The sequence below is a fragment of the Rhea americana genome, unplaced genomic scaffold (assembly GCF_003343005.1).
Source record: "Rhea americana isolate MKP2758 unplaced genomic scaffold, rheAme1 scaffold_367, whole genome shotgun sequence".
Classification (NCBI taxonomy): domain Eukaryota; kingdom Metazoa; phylum Chordata; class Aves; order Rheiformes; family Rheidae; genus Rhea; species Rhea americana.
The window spans coordinates 339,364-353,279 of NW_028186498.1; the positions used below are offsets into that span (position 1 = coordinate 339,364).

The 13,916-nt window shown below is 40.2% G+C and overlaps 1 protein-coding gene across 1 annotated transcript in view; it reads right to left on the reverse strand.

Annotated features, from left to right (window-relative positions):
- Positions 1–13,916, reverse strand: part of LOC146591662 (teneurin-2-like) — a gene marked incomplete at its 3' end in the record, with an annotated part of 412,163 nt that overhangs the window by 335,256 nt on the left and 62,991 nt on the right. The gene's annotated exons all lie outside the window — the stretch shown is intronic.

Below are 13,916 nucleotides of genomic sequence, written 5' to 3' on the forward strand. Positions count from 1 at the left end.
AAAAAAAAAAAAAAAAAAAAGAAAAGAAAGAAAGAAAGAAAGAAAGAAGAAAGAAAATCAAGTTCCATATGAGAACTAGGTTTTATCTAAATTATCATCTTATTGGAGAGTTTAAAAACAATGATAAAACACAATGACTGTTATCTTTGATTGCTGAACGAGCACGGATAACCTGAAACTGACGGTGCAATATTTGCTCTTGTCATGCAACAGTATAAAGAGAAACAGATTCAAACGAGATCTAATTATTTCCTTTTTTCCTGCAGGAGGGCTTGCAATTAAGAATGAAGCATGCAGGAGAGCTGCATAGCGGAGTTTATTCCTGTTCATCATTAATGCATTACACCAGTATTAGTTATGCTTTATCAATACATTCCCATGCAGTAGAAACTGGTTTATGGAGGAACTAGTTTGCTCTGAACAACCTAATCCAAGGTCCTGTTTTCAACAAGAGGCCGGACCAGGTATCTCCGGAGGTCCTTCCAATGCAGCTGTTTCTATGGGTCTCTAGTTCCAGGAGTGCACTTAGGGGAATTTGCTGCTCTCGAGCACAGCAGCACRTGACAGATTATGTTCTCCACATTCCCTCAAGAAGACCAGTTTACCCATCTCAGCAGTTGGAGTTCTTCAAAACAGTGTAAATATCTTCTTGCTCACTGGACCAGAAACAGAGAGATTCCCGTAGCCTACTTAATTAGTACCCCGTACTGTGGCACACATACTTTAATATATGCACCATTAGCATGCATAAACTGCAAAATGAAAGATGCTGCAGGAAGCAAAAAATATACCCTGCCACTGGGATACTACTTATTCTGARTTGGCATTTGTGTGCATGTCTCACTGCATTGTAGGTCCAGTACCATCCTAGCTCTGAGGAACCTTGATAAATGAAATCTTCCCACACAAAACATACTCAGAACAAACAAAAAGTGGAACAAAACTGTGATGCTTTTTTACACATGCCTATGGAGCAGTCTGAGTAAACGGTTCTGGAAAATTTAGCAGTGACAGTTTAAGGCACTTTCTTTTCCACCATGCCCTGTCGGTACAGTTACCTGCTTTAAAGCCCACCCAGCAAAGTCAGCACAACGGGACTGTCTTTGCTTTCCAGCTACTCCAGTTCCCAGGCCAGTCTTTGCTCAAAGTGCTCAAGTGGCTCGGAGGTATGACCCCCTCCGCCACGAAGACGCCAAACGCCAGAGGAGCGATGCTAAAAGCCCCCCAAGCTGTCCCGTCCGCCACCGCTGCAGCTGCACGCACGCGGTACGTGCAGAGGCGCTGCTGCTTTTCACTGGGAAAAGTTACGTCCCTGTGAGAGGGCAGAAGTACTTGGCCGGAGGAGCTAGCGAGCTGAGAGAAGGTCTCCTGGCTTCATTTAGACTCTGACATTCAGACTCTATTCCATATGAAGTACTGTCTATTTATCAATATCACAATTTCTATACTTTGTCTGATCTAATCTCCATTGTTTACGGAAGAGTATTTAATTCCTTGTTACTACAGTTAAAAGGATTTACTGAGATAGGGCTTCTGAGTATTTCTGTGATACTAGCTTATTAAAACATCTTCTCAGACAGACAAGATTTATTGAAATTGTTTCCTCACCGAATGTTTTGTGGAATTTGCCTAGAAATAAAAAATAACGGGAAGCGATAAGACGATGCTCTATTATTGATAAAGCAATGGAACATTCTTCAGTCACCTTTCTGTGCAGCACATAATGTGCAACTGCTGCACTGCTGCTACCACAACAAATCCAGTATGTTAACAGAAGAAAATAAACGTGGAAATACGATAAATATTATGTCCCAACAGCTTTACTTTGACCTTTCTTAAGGAAAGTCTACAAGAAACACACTTCATAATMACTCCATGAATAACTTCATCTTTGTAATACTATGCTATCAAAATTTTCCAGACCTTTACTGAACTACAAGAGATGCCTAAAAATATTATGGATAATTTGGAAAATATTTTTATTTTGTTTTTTATTCAATGAAACTTTTTTTTTTACAGTACTTCTAAATTTTTTCTCCAATTTTCTGACTGCTTGAGGATAAATCCCAAGCCTGAGACTAAACACCTCTACCTCAGCACAGCAAAGAACTCATATATTCCTCTCTCATCCTCAACTTTGCTGGGAGATTTCTATGAACAAAACAGTTAAGAATGAAGTAATTCCATGACATTAAACCACACTTCTCAAGTTCAGACAACATTATCACCATATGTTGTCCAAAATACATTGATGAAATGAAGTCGTAACACACACTTAGAAAATTTGTTTCACTTTTTTCCSACACTTCCTTTAAGTGAGATATCGAAAGGCTTTCAATTCAATGTGAAGTGCCTTCCCTGTTAGATAGTAAGATCTTTATGTAATATTTTACTGCAAAGGTAGAATGGGCTAGGTTGGGTTAACCAAGAACAGCAGTGAGATTCAATTTGAATTTAAAATTCCTCTTTGCCTTGCCCGTCTCAAGAGCACTCTGTGAATGGTTTATTTTGAGTAATTGACCTACATAGCAACTGACTTAATGCTTTCTCTTGTTTCAAAAGATTTAAACAAAATTGCTCATATTCACCCACTTGCACTACCAAGCAGTGCTACAACCGCTAGCAACTGACTTGAACTGGTTTTCTCATCTATCATTGCTCTAAACATCTACAAAGCACCGTAATAGCCCACCCCAAGCTTTCTGYCTTTCTGAATAAGCTACCTATGGCTTGTAAAAGGGTCGTTCAAGTTTCCAAAGGCACGTTGTCTCAGCTGAGCTACACCTTCCCTGGACAGGAAATTTAAAGTCATACTTTGGACATGCTGTACTGGCTGCTGATGCTCAAGTGTACGTTGCATGTACACCACATCACATGTATTTCAAAAACTTTTGACTTGCTCCATCAGAAATCCAAGGCAGGACTTCTCGTGCACATGCGCAGGAGTCATTTCCCTGGACTCGACAACAGCAAAGGTAACGGAAGCCTAAGGCTACCACCCACCCTGGAAAACCTGTAGGCCTGGTGGTAACTCTGGGGTGGTCCAAGGACACGAAATGCTTTCTGTCCTGCAGCGGTGTCAGCAAAAGAAAGCTAAAGAGAAGCGAAGGCCAACCTTTTCCTGAGGAGCTACAAGAAAGAACCTTGACCACTTCTTTTGTGTCCGCAACGTCAAACCAACGGGAGGCACGAAGGGAGGACTCGAAATGAATGTTAATGGTTGAGTGAAGCCTACGCTAAAGCTCTAAATATAAAGTTGATTCTTACACTGATCTTATTTAGTTAGGTGCTTATTTTTAACATTTCTAATGATCCCTTATACTATTAGAGCGTACGTGGCCATTAGACCTGCCACTCACAGCAGACAGAATGCAGTAATCACTTGGAAGTTCACGAGAAAACAAAGCACTTCACATTTACTTTGTGCCCCTGAATAACCCAGCACAACTAGATAAAACCACTACCATAGTGTATACTGTACTAGAAAAAACCAAAAAAAAAAAAAAAAAAGTAGCACACTATGTACCAATCTATTAAAAAAAAAAGTCTCTTAAAAGCCTGTACTTCTTTTCATCATCAACAATTGGAAATAAGCTTGTGATTTAGAGATTCAAATGCTGTTTGTTATTTTATGCAAAGACTATTTTTAAAATGGGAAAATTCTTTAATTCAGCTTCCCCATAGTACAAGTTTTCAGTGAATAAATAAAAGGGTTATTTAACTGTTGTATTTTTCATTTATACTTTAATATTAGTGGAAAATATATTAGGATCTCCTCTGCTTTTTTAAAAAAGCAAACAGATGAAATGCAATTTTTAATGAAATACCATTTTGGTAAAGAACATTTTGTTATATGAAATAAAATTGATGACAGTTACATTGGTTTTGATTTTAATCCAAAAATCAAAGAATACTCGGACAGTCTGTTTGCTGTAGCAGTGTAACTTGTTTCGTATTGATAAGCCTTCCTTCTGATTCATCATATTCATTTTTCCCAGATACTGAATTTTAATTTTACTGTACTTACTATATGTATCATGTTTAAAATTAGATGTAGTATGATATCTGAAATAGCTATTTTAGAACTGTTTTGATGAATGATTCAAGTTTCAGTAATAAAATGCGGCGTGCTTACAGGCATTCTGCAGTACACTTTACTGCACAAGAAACCCACCTTTTTTTTTTTAATAAACAAAAACTATTGGAAGCATTTCCAGATTAAGAGCATTCAAAATTGTTAACATAGCAACAAAATCAAACACTGTCCAAAAGATATACTTGTATCTTTACCTTTTTCATATATCAGACTATCTTTCAAGATTTCTATATTCAAGGAGCTTCTTACAAATCCCAGAACTGTTTAACTCTCTTAAGAAAATAACATCCCATTAAGAAAATATCAGCCCACCAACCACCTCCATCCTGAGGAGCACAGGAGCTTTGATGACATCCCAGGGGGGTTAGTCTCCTGTCCGTCATTGACTGCAGAGGACCATCTCCTTATTTTACACCGGCTTTCGAGGAGCGAGGGCCGATGCTGGGGAGCACATCCTTCTATTTGCACTGAAAAGCCTCAGGATTGCAGCCTATCAGTTGACGTTGAAGAAAAAATGGGAGTTTCTTTCTTAATGATACTTTACATCAGGCAAGAAAGCAGCCAGACACACTGAGGAATAAACCATTAAATGTTATTAAAGATGTGGCTTCCGGCTGGCAACCTCATGAGCTGAGGATCACTATAACCTGGGACACTAATCTTACATCCGTAAAACTTCACTCCTACCTAAGCACCTGCCACTGCCCAAGGTCTGATGCAGGATGAGGAATGCACAAAGTAGCCATTYGCAATTCTCATTTCATCTCCTGGGAACTGTGTGGTATTTGGACTATTTTTTTCCCCTTTGAGAATGACATGAGAAACAACAAGCCTMACAAACATATTTGATATAATCCAGAGTAGAAAACAAAATATTAGCCTCAAGGCCTCCAACACACAAAATTTATTTAGCACATTCAATGGCCAATACAGGATAGTTAAAGAATTTTCAGTCTCAAAAAGTTATTTTAAACCTATTAAAATACTACATGCAGCCTACATATTTCAGTACCTGGTCATCAAAAGAGTAAGGCAATGAACAGGCCAATTTCCTTCCTACATGTTACATGAGACACGAAAAGCAGAYTGTGTTACACCGACTCAGAAAGATCAGGTTTTGCAAAAACATGTAAAAGAAAAAAAAGGAAAAGTACAGACACCTACAAATAGCAAGAAATCTAAAGTCTTTTTTTTACAGAAAGGCTTATGAAACCACTCAAACGAGGTAGAACATTACTAGTTATAAAAATGGGGATGAAATGACATTTACTTTTATCCCTAGAAATACAGAGTTAAAACAGTAAAAAGGCTRAAGGAGAGGTAAAGAAAGTGCTAGAATACAAATTCTTGTGGGTCCTAGAGTTTCTTAGACATGTGAAGTTTTCACATATTTCTCTTCCTTTTGTTTTCCAAGAAGCAGCAGCTTTCCCCCATCCCCAAACCTGACCAAATACTAAAAGTAGAGAGTTACACTTGTGTAACCCCTTTCCCCTCCTAACGCAAAATGATTTACAAACATTCGTKAGGCTTTGACTGCGCTGGCAGGTTAAATACCTATCTCCTCTGTTCTGCAGAAAAAAAGCAAGTCAAGCACGGAGAGGGCGAGCAACGCACCAGCTGCATGCTCGGGCTCCCGCGACTTCCATCTCTCCCTTTCCTGCTTGCAGTATAATTGTTAGCTACGTACTTAAATCACTGTATGCAGGCAGATAAAAAAAAGGAGTCAAGTCATCATTGCACAATACAACAAACCAACTTCTCTATTAATATAATTACTTAAAATTAGTATAGCTGAACGAGTTCACAAAATGGATTTAAAGATCAACTGTGAACCGGTCATTTCAAAAGACGAAGTTTGCTAAAAATAATTGCCTAAAGAACAGGATTATGCTCCTACTGCATAGAAAGAACAAACAATGCTATTATCTACTGCTAAAATGCTGTTAATGAAGAAAGGTAGAATAATTTATCATTGCATAATTAACACAATACAGTCAAGCATGCTTTAGCGATTCCGTATAATGGTTTCATATCACTAGAGAATACTTTTGAGTCAAGAAATAATTGTCTAAATAATTTCTGATTAAGTCTTTGATCAAACTGATCAACATTTATGGAAGCGAGATAGATCTAAGCGCCTGTGCAATGAATGACAACTTGCTTTATTTAACTGTCCATTAATGTTCTCTTTTCTTCTTTTTTATCCTAGGATGGAGTACTAGCCTTAATTAAGTTAACGGGATTTTTAACCTTACTAGTAATGGAGCCAAGACTTCAAACTGGTTTATTCAACTTGTGGTGCTCCAGTTATCCCCCCTCTCTTTTGCTTTCACCAACACTCTTTTGTTCACTTTATTTTCTACTAGCATTTACCACGTTCTGCCCTCTGGTTAGAATCCTATCTCTTTCCATTTCCTCAGAAATCTGATTTATCCTCATCTTTTCAGCTGTAGATTTAGGTGCTGTCAACTTCCACAAGCCCTGCCCTTCACAGCCAGACTAATCAATCCATCAGCTGTCTCTGAGGACTCTTGGATATGGTGCTTCCATATTAGACTCAATGGTTTTGATTTTAAAGCACATCAACATGCTTGAAGTTGGAGAAAATTAACTTATGTCAAAGGAATCGTGCTTTTCTTATACTCAAGCAAGTTCAGGTATGCCAGAAAGGGTAAGACAGTTTCCTCCTAAGTCTTTTCTGCCTTCTTTTCTTCTGTTTAAATATTCTATAATTTTACAGCTGTTTTGGCATCTTCATTCCTGTTGGCAACGATAAAAGCTCAAGCACTGGGCAAAATATTGGCCAAAAGACCACCATTAGGTGCCCATTTTTCATTTCTCCTTTCTTTATTCTTAGTAGATGAATATGCTGTTAAGGGAGAACTTCTCCAGCATCCAAGATCAAGTAAAGCTCCTGCATACATCTCAGAGGGTGCTATGATAATAAGGCCATGCTGCCTTATTAAGAAGAGATTTCTCAGTGATTTTCAGACCTCTGCAACAGTAGTCTCAAAGCTCATCAAATGGAGTAAAGTCATGCAAGCAGTTACGAGCTTAGGTATTTCACCTATCATTTCAGCTGAYAACAACAGCTGCTCCTGACTCTAAATTTTCATTATTCTCTCATTTTGTCTAAGAAGCATAGCCTTTTTTTCTCTAAAGATGCCATGGAATCCCTCCTATCTTAATCTGATACTACCAATTTTCATATCCTCATTTACAAGATACTTTAATAYGCTTTCTTCCTGCAAGCAGTGTCGATCTTGGATAATATCCATTGAAGCAGCTTTTACTAGAAACCATTTATAAAGCTGCATAAGCTTGTCTCAGTAATAAAATACTACAATTAAAAAAACAAAAATTTTAATAGTAATTTGTAGCATATCAGTAAAGAGTACTACTCCCAACTACATAAGTAAATAACCAATTCAGCTAAGACGCGCAGCTCCTCTCTACCCCCACTCCCCCAAAAAAGAGGCGGCAAAGAGGAGTCCTTTTGTGCATGTAAGCCATCAACTTCATTACTTGGAGCTCTCTGTCTCTTTACACACATACGCATTTTACCACATTTTACTAACTTCCTATGGAGTTCCTTTGTTTTAACGATTCAGGATAAACTAAGAGAAAGTTAAAAGCAAGAAAGAAAATGAACGTAACACAATGGAGCTTCATGTTAAAGCATACAAAACGGATGACGTTCTATCTCAACAGCTTCCATAAAAGCATTTTCAAAATCAGGCTTTAAATCCTAGATTGCCTCAGACAGCCAGGAAATTATGCATATTGAAACCAAAGGCCCCATAAGTTTAGATACTCGGTAGAGTAACCTTTTGACATCGACAAGCATGCTTCTCAGAGAAAATAACTACACCTCMAGTTTTATTTCATCTTTCAGTCAAGGAGAAATAATTGCTGTGTAAAAATTAATTAAACCTCACAGCAATGGATAAAATTAATACAACCATTATATGAAATGACTAACTAGCTGAAAAACTCTGAAGCGAACTTTGCTGTGTCCACACAGTTAAGTGGTTGCCAGGCCCAGAATTGAGGTCCTGTTCCCTTGGAGTCCATCCACTCAAAACTACAGTGTAAGATCTGCTTGCCGATTAGCACAGCAAAAGAGGATGCAGCGGGTTATTTTGATCAGTGATTTTTTTTAATAACTTAAATCAAGCAAAAATAAACCTATAGGAAATCTGTTGGCCCAAGATCACAAGAAGCAGCAAATATGTCTTAATATTGCACAACTGCTGTGCAGACGTTACTGCTCTGTCTCCGAATCAGAACAAGACCACATCACTCTGGAGGCAAATCCCTCTTGGAGAAACGCCACGTGCTTCAAAGCATGTTAGGCTACCCAGTCATTTAGTAGAGCACATCTAATTCAAATTATATTCTCATGCTGACACTCCCTTCTGCAGACCRTTGGGATAAGACCGTAGTCTTCCTTACCACCCTGTCACCTCCAAAGAAAGTCCAGCTATCGCTGGTGGTGGGGAAGAGGCTACTTTTGCACCATTTCATCAGCAGTCAGCACTCATGCAGCACAGCTGCCCAGAGCAGATCCACACCATGGTTGCCACAGCTCTCAGCCCCACACAGTATCTTGAAGGGGCACCTGGAAGAAGGTGTCCCTGGCACCACGGGATAGCAATGATAAGAACTGAAGCTGTCCGAGTACGGGACATGAAAGTTCAAGCAGAGATGCTTTTGGATAAGGCACTGCACAAGAAATGCAAAAAGCATCTCCTGCTTGCCACGTGTGGTTGAGTTTTACAAAGCAAGAACAGCCACATGGAAGCAAAAGTTAAAAACACTGCCAAAACTCCAAGGAATCTTTAAGAAACCCATTTTGTCCTTTCTTTCCGTTGCCATGTCACAGAAAGCACAACAGAGCTGCAGCGTTTAATTTCTTCTCAAGACTATGCCAGCTGCCTTAAAACCAACCCACATTTTCCAGCCTGGTGTCTACAGGCACTGTACCTGGTATGAATATGCCTACGTTCTTTGATTGTTTCAGTCAAATAGTTCAACTAAACACATAATTTTACATCTATATGGACACCCTATTCTGCGTCGCCAATATCTGGCATTTAAAGCACTAAAAATACAGCTTTTCTAGAGACACTGGAACTAATGAAGCTTATAGCTTTGTTTTCCAAAACAGAAAGGTAATCGGATGTCCAAACTTAGCTGATTCCTCTGTAAGGGATTTGGTGTTATGTATATAGCACAAAATAATGTATTATAGGTAAACAAGAATTACACTGTAAAACTAGAACACCCTATAGTCACAGCCCGCATATCAAAAACATACAACCCTTATAATGCTGCCTTCACTCCAATTTTGCGTCTTCTACATAGGTAAATTATTCTTAAGATTAACATTTTTAACAGTACTTTACAGATAGCAACAATACAGCATCCCATTCGGTTTGCCCCAGAAAAGGGGGGCAGCCACAGACTGGAGCAAGTCCAGAGGAAAGACATCACCACCAACAGGCTGGGACACTTGCACTGGGAGGAAAAATGAAGAACCTGAGCTTAAACTGCCGAGGAGAAGGCTGAGGGGGACCTACTCGCAGCCTGCCACTACCGCAAAGAGGTCACCAAGAAGATGGAGCTGGACTCGTTACTGAGGTGCTCAGCAGAAACCATGGTCACAACAGTGTCACTGATGCAAGGACAGTGTTGACTAGAATGAGGGGGAGGGAGAGCTGCAATCATTATGGGGCAGATAGGCTTCGGGACAGGCTGCCCCAGAGACGCTGACTGCTCTCGTACGGTTTCAAGACTCAACGGGACAAAGCCCTGAGMGTCAAACCTGATTTGAGTAGAAGTTTGAAACAGATGATCTCCAAAGGCTCTATCCAACCTGAATGGCTCTACAATTCTGCGACAGGCTTAATTTAGAAGGTCCAGAGTGATTTTTTTTTTTAATTTAGGGAATAAATCTGTAAAATGAACACGAAAAAGTTTCATAAGCTTAATGAACAGGCTTAAAAAGTCAGAGCTTTTTAAAGTGGGAAATTCATCYGAGTCTACAGATTTAAAACTGAGTTTAAGGCTTCAATAGCAAAATAAGATGGAGATAAGTTAATGTCAACTACTGCATATATGCAGAGGGCAGATGACCAGCAAACATGACTGTAGTGGGATTCTTATCGTGTAATCATGTTGATTACAGAATAAAAGAATGAGACATTTATACTTAGAAAGAAATGGTACGTCAGAGAAAGGAGAATGTGCTTTGTTGCATATTCATTTTCAAARCATATACTACCTGAGAGAACAGCAAACCCAAACCACAGTTCTAGAGTACAGAAATTCCATAAAGAAAATCCAGAAGGACTAAAAGCACAGTTTAACAAAGGTAACAATCACAAGTTCTACCAAAACTCCCAAGACACTACTGTAAGCTCATACGTTCTCAAACATGTCATTTAACAGTGCTGACTTTGAAATGATTCCTTACAAAAATGAAAATAAACCCAAAAGAAAACAACTCTGCAGTGTGTCATAACGACTCTACCATAAACCTAAAAAAAGCAATGCATGAAAAGAAACYGTAACTGCTCACACCCAAGAGTCCACTCCTCCAACAACCACAATCACGTTCCCATTTCATGTAAATCAATTCAGACATATTCCTGTATCCACTGAGGGTTTTGTGTCTTTTGTGTAGCAGTCCAGCAAGCATGGCATTAACCTGTGCCCCTCCTATCGAGATACGGCCAAGAGCAATTTCAGTTGTGCGTGCATGACRCTCAAATATATGGTACGTTATTCTGCCTGAAAATCTGCACTGTGGCAAAACAGAAGAAAAATATCAAAAGCTTAAGATGTTACAGTGACTTACCTACCTAATCCTTTCATTTTTATCACCCATGTCAGGATATGGTACAGATACTAGGTATGAATCCATGACCCCACAGAAGTCAGACTTGGTCCCCCAAGGACTACCCAGGTGTCCTGATGAGTTAGGAAGGAGTTCTTCCGTTACTACCAGAAGGCAGGTGTTTTCATTTGTCCAGAAAGCAGGTGTTTTCAGTTGGTGTCAGAGGACAAACAGCTGTCCTCTGAGTTGGTCARGAACCCAATTCAAATTTTCATATTGTTTGCTTTTCTGGGTCTTGTATTTACCAAARTCCTATTCTGTAGAAAACGCAGGAGAATTAGAAATAACCTCCAGAGAGAGCATTACTTATGATAACTACATCAAGGAGCTGTGATTGCTTTAGTGTTAAAAGCAACTAAACAAAATACTCATTTTTTTCTCCAGCATCTTCACTTTCCTACAGGTTCTTCAAAGGGTTGCAGACCATCTGCAGAAGATTAGGAAAAATTTTTGCCCTCAGAACTGATGAAAGAAAGAATAATTAGATACATTACGTGAACTAGCACTGGTAGTTCTCCAGATGTACGCCGTCAATGAACTGTCCTAATTAACCACATCCTTTTAAGCTTGCCATTTTCACAGTTASGTCTGAAGTGAACTGCCACTGACGTTAATGAGTTCAGAAGTTCAAGCTACATATTTCTATGTGCATGCAACATGACCATCCAGACATGTATTKCTGGGTTAATGGTAGAGTCATGCATGCGCCTCCATCTCCTGGAAAAATAAAGTTTAAGTACCATTCGGCTACATCCTTATCGTGGGGAAAACACTGTTGACTTGAGGTGTTTCACTCTATTTACTTATTGCCAATTAACATCAACCTTTAAATACTGATCCAGGTACTGGAAAACAAAATTGAAGACATAAACACTTGAACAAATATTTAGGGAAACACCTTTCCTCTGCTTTCCCCAGGCTCAACTTCAGTCCAACACTGCTCCGGGCCAGCACAGGTCCCCCGGGGGCCCCAGTTCCCTTGGGGTGTCCCTGCCCTATCRTGGAGCACCTCCTCCCCAGAGCGTGTCCCCAGCCAAGCCCCTTGTCCCCAGGTGTGGCCCGTTCCGCATCTCCTGCCCCCAGGAGCTCCWGGGTGCCGGGGGCAGCGGGGGCTACTGGGGCGGGCTCGGGGCAGGTCCTGCCCTCTTCCCGCACAGGCGCCCCGTGACCCGAGCGCGGCCGTTTCTCCCCGGTACGGTCCTTCCTGGGCTGTTTTACTGACGCTGCACAGCTCACGTAACCTCCGCCGGCGCAGACGGCGCTGCCGTCCCCACCGCAGCGGAGACGGTCCCRGAGGCGGAGGGGAGCGCGGCCGCCCTGCGGCCCGGCCGCCTCCGCGCCTCCCCGGCGGGAAGGGAACGGGAAACAAGTGCTACAAACRCTTTATTATTCTGAACTGAAATCGATAAGCTATCAACAGTTTTAACTTAATTTACTAGGAAGCAGAATTTGAAAGGTATCTGACAAAGCTTTTCATATACATTAACAGCCATCAGATTGTAAAGTTAGGTCAATACCAAGCCAGAAAATGACCTAGAGGTGAAATGATCCATATACCAATACCAATTTCCTGAGTTGCCCAGAGTCCCTCAATAATTTCTACCTCACATGAAATCTTTCGTGAATTTGTTTACAAAAAAATCAAAGAGGAAAAGGCGAGAAAAAGAAACCTCTTTCTCGATGCGAGCTTTGCAAGTGGCATAGCAGAAGTCACCTAAGGTGACATCTCCTACAGCGCTTCCGTACGGTCTAACTCAAACGTGTGAAAGGCTTTGTGTACGACAGGAACTTCTGAAGGACTCGGGGCAGTTCTAGCTCTGTTCTTCCAGCAGCGCGAACCGCAGGAGCCCGGGCAGTAGCCGAAGGCAGCGTGTTAGGGAGCGAGGAGCTGCATTCCCACCGCCTCCTCCCGGCAACGCTGCTCCCCGAACCCGGCAGCCACCGGCCTGCGAAGCGGACGAGGGCCGTGGGCTCGTGCGAGTGGGTGAAACCACTGAAACCAGAAAAAGAAAACAAACAAAGACTCGTTCAATCATATGTAATTAGAGTTAAAAAAAAAATGAAATTCTGTGAAGAAATTACTAAATTTGTTTCAATTCTAAAGCTGCTAAAGACACCATGATCAATGCTTTCTATTTCAACTACTGTAAGTACGTGCGATTGCAACTTCTGTCGCTGAGATACCGCCCCTCACATTCCTGTTCCTTGACAGGAAAGCTAAAGGAACCGCAACCACAACAAGCGATCGAGGTGGTGCTCACTAAGAGCAAACAACTGAAAACAGAAGCAGCAGAAAATCAACCTCCAACAGTTAAACAAGAAAATGCAACTCCAGAATTTTGATTAAAATCTGAATTTTAATCAAGATCTAAAACATATGTGGCTTTCAAGTCTCCTTGCTTGAATTCTTTTTACTCCAAATAGCTATTTTTTCTATTTTGGCTAAACGTCCCCTTCCTTATTCTCATAAAAATATAAAAAGTAAGTATTTTGCATTAGCCCTTGTCTCTTTAATTTTTTTTTAAGCTGCAGGTCAACTTTCAACTCCCATTTTTTATAAATAGCATAATAAAATGGTTACACACACAACACAATCCAAAAAAACTACACACAACAAAAACCAAAAAAAAGACACAAAAAACAATATATTTGTTAAGAGCAACCTGTAGATCAGATTCCCTCTTTGCAATTTAGGATCGGTGGTTACCAACATGTGTAATCTGCAGAGCTGAGATGCTACAGCACTCCAATCTGCAGTCCTTAAGACTTTAGCAATTCCCTAAAAGAGGGATCTGGATTATTTGCAAGTGATAGCATTTATCTGAAAACTAGTAATTCCCAACAGCAGAATAAAAACAAGTAACTTGTTTTGTATAAATGCCTTCCAGGAAACCTATATACTCACATAATGCCTTGATT